At 35.6% G+C, this 8835-nt stretch overlaps 1 pseudogene across 1 annotated transcript; it reads left to right on the top strand.

The window, feature by feature from the left end:
- The first annotated feature begins 1529 nt into the window (after nt 1-1529).
- Nucleotides 1530-2430, top strand: LOC309864102 (activator of 90 kDa heat shock protein ATPase homolog 2 pseudogene; annotated as a pseudogene). Its single transcript has one exon. The product of its transcript is annotated as an activator of 90 kDa heat shock protein ATPase homolog 2 pseudogene (transcript).
- Nucleotides 2431-8835: the final 6405 nt, after the last annotated feature.

The following is an 8835-nucleotide window of genomic DNA, read 5'->3' as shown; positions in this document are numbered from 1 at the left end:
CAATTACAAAATAAATAAGTCATGGAAGGGTGCCTATGTGGCATAGTCAGTTAAGCATTGAACTCTTGATTTGGGCTCAGGTCATGATCTCAGGGTCATGGGATGGCGTCCCATGTCAGACTCCATGGTAAGTGCAGAGTCTGCTTAAGATTCTCTCTCTCCCTCTCCCCCACTGTTTGTATGCTTTCTCTATGTCTCTAAATAAATAAATAAAATCTCAAAAATAAACAAATAACTAAATCATAGGAAATACAGTCAATAATATCATAACTTTTGGATGACAAAGAATAACTATACCTATTGTGGTTAACATTTTATAATGTATATAACTGTCAAGTCACTATGTTGTGTACTTGAAATTAATATATTATATGTCAATTATACTGCAAATTATATTGCAAAAAAAATAAGTACAAGATATATTCTGTAAGTCTCTAGGTAACTACAAAGCAAAGGCTACGGTAGATTCGCAAAAGATAAACAGAAAGGACTCTAGGCATATGAGTACAGAGAATTAACACATCACAAAGGAAGAGAACAAGAAAAAAGGAAAGGAACAAGGGGATTACAGAACAGGCACAAAATAATTTTTAAAATGGCAATAGTAAGTCCGTACTTATCAATAATTGCTTTAAATGTAAATGGACTAGTTTCTCCAATCAAAAGACATGGAAAGACTGAATGGATAAGTAAAATAACACCCAACTATATGCAGCCTAGAAGAAACCCATTTCAGGTTTATGGATACACAGACTGAAAGTGAAGGGATTAAAAAAAGATATTCCATGCCAAAGGAAACCCACAGGGGGTCAGAGGTGACAATACTTAGACAAAATAGACTTTATGATAAAGAGTCTAATAAGAAACAAAGGTCATTATATAAATGATAAAGGGGTAAATCCAACAAGAGGATATAAAATTTGTAAATATTTATGCACCCAACATCAGACCACCTGAATATATAAAGCAAATAGCAACAGATCTGGGGATAAATAAACAGCAATATAACAATAGTAGGGAACTTTGATATTCCACTTTCTTTTTTCTTTTTAAGTATTTATTTATTTGTTTGTTTGTTTGAGAGAGAGTGAGAGAGAGAAAGAATGGGGGAGAGGCACAGAGGGAGAAGATGAGAGAGAATTTCAAGTAGATTCCCTGCTGAGTGTGGAACCTGGTATGGTATGATCATGGTATGATCATGACCCCAGCTGAAATCAAGAGTTGGCTTTTCAATGGACCAATCCATCCAGGTGTCCCTGATATCCCACTTTCAACAACTGGTAGAATAACCAGACATAAAATCAATAAGGAAACATTAAACTTTGAGCATTAGACCAGATGAACCTAAGATATACACAGAACATTCCATCCAAAATCAATGAAACACACATTCTTCTCAAATGTGTGGGACATTACCAAGGATAGATCATATGTTGAGCCTTAAAGAGGCCTAGTGCCCATGGACACATGGTCAAGTGGGGCCAAGGAGACTCACCCTGGCTTGTGGAAGAGCAGGAGTTTGGACCAACATGAATATCTGGCACTGGATAGAATGGGTTTTCCCCAGCCAGTCCAAGGGGAAGCTTCTTGAGATCCTGGTGGACGTTGTTGTAGAGAATGCAAGAAACATAGAAGGCAAATGTTCCAGCAGCTGCCACAAAGGAAAGCAAATTTTCTTCTGTCAGTGGAACACCAAACTTGGCTGGAAAGGTACAATTAAAGAATCTGGTGTGAAGCACAAAGGATAGATTGAAATAGCCAATTTCTCCGAAGAAAATGAAGTAGATGACACCGAGGTGAATTTGAGCCAAAAGAAAGGTGATGAGGATATAGTGAAGAATATTAAAAAAAAAAAAAAAAAATTAGGCTCCACCGAGTCAGGGAAGTCTCTGGCAATTACCTGAAGCCATATAAGACAGGATTTACATGGGAAATGGTTTTGTCATTGAAAACTTTGGCAACCTAAGAATTGACTGCTAAAAGGAAAAAGGAAACTGAGTGAGAATACCTCGCAAACCTCATCTCCAGTGGTATTGGGAATAAGGATTCCCATTGTGGCACTACTCATGATGGAACTGTTCTGCACAGCTGTGAAACAGCTGTGCAGAATCTTCACTGGAAAAGATCTGGTGCAAAAATTTTCTGAAAAGGGAGGGAAATTCCAGATGTTTGATTGACACGTAACCAGTGAATATGTGAAATTGTTAACAAATAAAAAGATCATCATGAAATGGAGATGTAGGAAGTAGCTAGAAGGACACTATGCACCAGTTGCACTGAATTTTGTGTCTGCTTCAGGGCAAATGGAATTACAGTTAAAACATAAAGGAGTTTCTGTCTCTAAAGAAGAGAACATGAAATTCTGTTAGCAGAAGCCAGCATTTTGAAGAAATAAAAGGTTTATTGCAGCTGACCATCTTAAACGCCTAACTGGAAGATTTTACAAGGGCATTACCTTCTGTAAGCAGAAAAGGCATCAAGTTTACTTGTTCCCTATTGTTATTTTTTAAAGAGAAAACAAATACAATTAATTTATATTAGATGAAATCCATGAACTTATAGGAAATGTAAAGCATTATTGCAATCTTTACTGTAACTAGATTCTGCATTGAGTTAAAAGTAACAAGAAAACTGAAATCAGGTATTAAACTTACATCCCATAGATGCTCCTCTGGGAACAGACTGAATCCCAGAGTACAGATAATTGAAGTTTCCCAAGCTAAAGTTTGTCTGAGGGGTGCCTGGGTGGCTCAGTGGGTTAAGCCTCTGCTTTCAGCTCAGGTCATCATCTCAGGGTCTTGAGATCGAGCCCTGCATCAGGCTCTTTGCTCTGCAGGGAGCCTGCTTCTCCTTCTCTCTCTCTGCCTGTCTCTCTGCCTACTTGTGATCTCTGTCTGTCAAATAAATAAATAAAATCTTTAAAAAAAAAACATAAGGGGTGCCTGGTGGCTCAATGTGTTAAAGCCTCTGCTTTCGGGTCAGGTCATGAACCCAGGGTCCTGGGATTGAGCACCAGATTGGGCTCTCTGCTCAGCGGGGAGCCTTCTTTCCCCTCTCTCTCTGCCTGCCTCTCTGCCTACTTGTGATCTGTCTGTCAAATAAATAAAAATCTTTAAAAAACAAACAAACAAACAAAAAGTGAAAACCTTAAAACATATTTTTCATGGGGTGCCTGGGTGGCTCAGTGGGTTAAAGCCTTTGCCTTCGGCTCGGGTCATGGTCTCAGGGTGATGGGATCGAGCCCCACATTGGGATCTCTGCTCAGCAGGGGACCTGCTTCCTGCTTTCCCCCCACTCTCGCTTGCCTCTCTGCCTACTTGTGATCTCTCCCTCTGTCAAATAAATAAATGAAGTCTTTTAAAAAAACACATTTTTCGTGGTTTTACATTTTAGTAGAGAAGTTCTAAATGGCCTCTCATTACATTTTCTTGAAAAGAGCAATGTACCTATTATCTACTCAAATTGTTTTGCTAAAAAGACAGGAAAAAATGTTAAGCAAAGTATTTACCAAATTATTAATACTTTAGAACTGTAATAGTCATTTTTGTTTACATTTTGAAATTAGACCCACAAAGGAATCAGACCATCCATTATAGAAAATCTTTAAAAGTTTGAACTATAATTTTAAAATAACCACTTCATTCTCCCTATTCTGTTAATACAGGGTGGATATAGATAATATATTAGCTTTGAAAAGGAAAGGATTCAAAACAACAAAATGGACCAGCCTGGGAAAGGAGAGAGACCCAAATCATGCCCCTAGGTTTATTGCTCATACTAGTGTGGGCTTCACTTGTAAGACCAACAGCAATCACTATCAAACTTCAATCTTGCCTTCCTGCAAGAGTGAAGAACCTTTACAAAAAGCATTTATTTATTTATTTTTTACAAAAAGCTATGAAATGAAGCTGTTGGCTGTTCTTCAGAGTTTCAGCATGACCATAAAATCTCAGTCTGTGCAGAGCAGTTCTGGTGCTCCCTTGAGGGTTGGAAATAGTCATAGAAGAACCAGCCTTGGACCCAGCACAGTCAGAAGAGTCTGTGTGAAATGAGGTAATAAGGTTTTGTTGAAGTGGGGATCAGTTTAGAATGCTCCCAAGGTCATGAGCAAAACCAGATGGTCTCTGAGGTAAACTGCCAAAGTTCCCAGGAGTTCTTGGACTAGGAATAATCCATCCATGACTCTACTATAAACTTCTCTGGTCCCTTAATGGGAATAGTCCTTTCAGAATTTCTTTAAATCTCCAAATTTACATCTGTGTAAAAATTCATGACTGGGATATTTTCTGTGCTGTTGACTCCTGCCCTCAGATGTAGTCATCCCACGCATTGGCACTCATCAGTTACCTCAAATTTATAGAACTCAGAGATCTGTTTGCACATAGGAAGTTCAAACACCCCAGGGGCTAGTGCAAAAACAGCCAACAGAGAGGTGTTGTGTGTGAAAGAGTCCCATACATTGCCTTGTGTCTTGCAACCTTGTTATAATCACTTATTAGCTCCAGGAGGGTTTTGGTTTTGTTTTGTTTTGTTTTGTTTTGTTTGGTCAATTCTTTGGATTTCTTACATAGATAATCTTGTCCTCTATGTCATCTATTTCTTCATTTTCAATCTGTATTCTTTTTTTTTTTAGCTTATCTTCTTTTTCCTGAGAGTTTTATCACAAATGGTTGCTGGATTTTGCCAAATGCTTTTTTTGTTTTTTGTTTTTTGTTTTTTTTTTATATGATCATGTGATCTTTCTTTTTTAGCCTATTGATGGGATGAATTACATCAATTAGTTTTTGAATGTTGGATCAACATTGCATAGCTGGTGTAAATATCACTTGGTCATGTTGCATAATGCTTTTTGTACATTGTTGAATTCAATTTGCTAATATTTTAGTTGGGGATTTTAGCATCTGTGTTCATGAAAGATACTGATTTTAGTTTTCTTTTCTTGTAACAGCTTTGTTTGGTATTGGTATTAGGGTAATAATGGTCTTATAGAATGAGTTAGGTTGTATTCCTTCTGCTTCTGTCTTCTAAAAAGAGTTTTCAGAGAATTGGTATAAATTTTTCCTTAAATATTTGATAGAATTCACTTTCTGTTTTCAAAGATTTTTAATTATTGGTTCAATTTAGTTAATAGATACAGGCATATTCAGATTGTATATTTCTTCTTGTGTGAATTTGGCAGATTATATTTTTTTAAGGAATTGATTCACTTCATCTAGTTATAAAATGTGTAGGTATTGAGTTTTTCATAGTATCTAATTTACTTTATTATCCTTTTACTATCAAGTTTCTAAGTTGAAAACATAGATTGTTGACTTAGATCTCTCCTCTTTTCTAGTACATTTATTTAATAATATATATTTCCCTCTACTTACTGCTTTCACTGCATCTCACAACTTTTGATAAATCGTACTTTCATTTAGTTCAAGATATTTTGAAATGTGTCTTGAGATATTTTCTTTGACCCATGCATTATTTATTTATTTATTTTTAATTTTTTTAAGACTTTATTTTTTTGGAAAGAGAGAGAGAGAGAGTGAACAAGAGAGAAAGCATAAGCATTGAGGAGAGTCAGAGGGAGAGCAAGAAGCACACTTCCTGCCAAGCAGGGAGACTGATGTAGGGCTTAATCCCAGGACCCTGAGATCATGACCTGAGCTGAAGGCAGATGCTTACCTGACTGAGCAACCCTAGTACCCCACCCCATGTCTTATTTAGAGGTGGGTTTTGTTTCTGACCTTATTCTAGATTGTCCATTTTTTCCTCAATGATTTTAAAATCATGCTTACAACAAGCAAATTTGTATACATACACAAATATATTTTATGCTTCTTATTTTGTTTTATTGATATATTTGTTTATTTCTGTGTACTACAGTGTTTTGCTTATTTGGTTCATAGTGCAATATGATATTTTCCACATCACTAATTCTTAATTTCATGTTGCTTCATATGATTGGGGAATATTTAAAAGGTATGGGGATAATTTAGGGTATCACAATGACTGAAGGTGTACCTTTGCTTATTTTTGCTTTTACTAAGTGAAGGTGAGAAATGTTAACATATTCCAATAAATCAGACAGTGCTGTTGAACAAAAAATTATTTTAATCAAAATGTCAACAATACTTTATTTGAGAAATCCTTTTCAAGGAAAAACAAAAATAAAACAAAGCAGAGAGCCAAAATGTAAATATCAAAAATCAAATAAAAAAATCTAGAATCATTTGATAAAGTTTAATTTTAAAAAATAAAGTTGACTGGGGCACCTGGATGGCTCAGTTGGTTAAGCAACTGCCTTCAGCTTAGATCATGATCCCAGGATCCTGGGATGGAGCCCCATGTCAGGCTCCTTACTCTGCAGGAAGCCTCCTTCTCCCTCTCCCTCTGCCTGCTACTCCACCTGCTTGTGCTCACTCTCTCTCTATTAAATAAATAAATAAATAAAAAGCGTTCTCTGTTTATAAATAAATAATTTGACTTGGCATTCTTTTAAGCCCACTAATTTGGAGAATTAACAGTTAAGGAGAATTAAGAATGAAGATTAAAGCTGATCATCCAGGAAAACCAGTGTCTTCAGGAAAGTTTATTTTTTCCCCTTTTCTTAATTAATTATTAACAGTAATCCTTGTCAGATTAATCTGTAGGAGCCATATAGGTTTTGCTACTACCATGAATGAAAATTGTCTTCTATTTTGCGTGATATTTTCTATTATATATTTCCATTGCACTTACTAGTACTTACAGCATATGTGTAAGAATGGAAATGCCACCAAGTTTTGTTTTGTTTTGTTTTATGATAAACTCAATAATTTTTTAGAACTCTTCTGTTAGGGCTAATTTTAAAAATTTGGTTTATTAATTCTCTTATTATTTGAAAATAGACAACCATGGTTTTGCAGGAGAATTTTTTTCTTACCATTCAAGTACCTCATGTATGTATTATTTTGTGTAATTACATTAACTAGTAACTCAAGTAGTAGTAAATACTGGCATCTTGTTTCTCACTTTAATGGAGTACCACTAATATTTTATCATCAAATATACTGTTGACCATCTTTTTTTTTAGATATGCTTAACCAATTTTTTTATTCCCAGAATAGTAGTTATTTTTATAAATAAACTTTAATCTGAAGACAAATGTATAAATTCTGTTAAAAGAACACTTATTCAATTATTATGATTTAATTGTTCACTATAAGATGAAAACCAGGAGACACCTAATTGATCAAGTTGTTTTAATGCCAGTTTTAAAATTAACTGTAGTAACAATTCTCCAATTGTTCTCTTCTCTTTGTATTTACATATTTGTATTTATTTTCTTCATTCAAAGTTGAAGTGGCTCTAATATTGTTTTTATCTCAGTATTACTGCTACTAGTTAACTAACAACTGTAAGGTCCATACTATCTGCTGGTTACTACTCTAAGTGTTTTGTATATATTACTCATTTTTCCCTCATGACATCCTCCTGCAGATATTATTACTTTCATTGCAGAGATAAATGAACAATCACAGGAAAGATAAGTGACTCTTAAAACTGATTATTTACTACAATGGAAGATATTGAATGAAGATTGCATATTAATCAAACATCTCTTAGTATTCTTCTCATTTAATCTCAAATATTGAATGCCTTTATTGCATTCCCAAGTATGACTACAGAGATGACTTTTTGTTTCTCTTCTGTTTGTTTTGTATTCTTTCTGATACTTACCAGTGATCTGGATTTGGATTACATCCTTCAGATTCATGATCTATCATCTTCTGGTGTGTGTCACATTGGTTGTATCCAGCAGCAGATCTGTCAATGGCACCAGTGATACCTATAGGGCATCCAAACAAGTACATTTCTTCAGCCTAATCTTGGCTGTGGTTCCTCCTGCAAAGCTTTTGTTATTTTCTGCCCATTTCCCTAGCAGGTCTTCCATCCTGCCAGCTAGTTCTGTGAGTTATCCAACATTCTTCCAACAAATTTATTTTCTCTTTTTATTAGCTAAAGCTATTTTTGCTCCCCACAACCAAAATACCGAATTGAGAAAGTATTACCAGGGAATGGGGATCGTTAGAAACCTGCAAGGGAATGTGGAGACTATCAATCGTTTATCTCGCATAGCTGGGTCAGAAACTAGTCAAAATCTTACTTAAATGCCAGTATGGGAATTCAGCAGCAGAAAAAAAGCTAATCAAATCATTGCCTGTGGTCACATGGCATCAACAGCTCATTGCAGGCATGACTTGTGGGGATTGAGTTGCTCCTACCATACAACAATAGGATGTACATGAAGAATTTATGGACTTAGTAAAGGGGGCAGCTGCTTTAAACATCAATGAGTAGCTTAAAGAAAGAGAATGACAAGTTAAAATCCTTGAATTCTAGGCTCATAGCACTGACTAAAATCCAGGGAGTTTCTAGGACCAAGATAAAAAGAATCTCTTATCTTTTGTTGCTGCAGGGACTGAGCTGGGTAAAAAACAAAACGTGGTCTTGGAGATAGTAAAATTAGACTTACTGCTTGAATTGAGAGCTTTTTCTTCTCTCTGTTACGTGAAAACTAGAGAATTGGTAGAAAAAGAGTATGTCGGTATTCTGAATACTATGAGTGAACTTCCACTCGTAGTCCACGGACACTGAAGAACATAATAAAAAACTTCCACATAGTTGTCCCTAATAGCTGCTTACCAAAGTAAAGGTTTATTCCCTGGGGAAAGTGGAATACACAAATTTTGGGAGATGCTTATATATAAGCCTTAAGTGTATATCGGCCCATTGTACCTATTGGGAGGATTTTCTTTCTTTCTGACCTACAGGGCCACTTGTGGATGTAATGGAGCCAAATAA

The sequence above is a fragment of the Mustela nivalis genome (assembly GCF_964662115.1).
Source record: "Mustela nivalis genome assembly, chromosome: 5".
Lineage (NCBI taxonomy): Eukaryota > Metazoa > Chordata > Mammalia > Carnivora > Mustelidae > Mustela > Mustela nivalis.
Note: the sequence above shows the minus strand (reverse complement) of the source record. Positions and strands in the feature narration are given on the sequence as shown.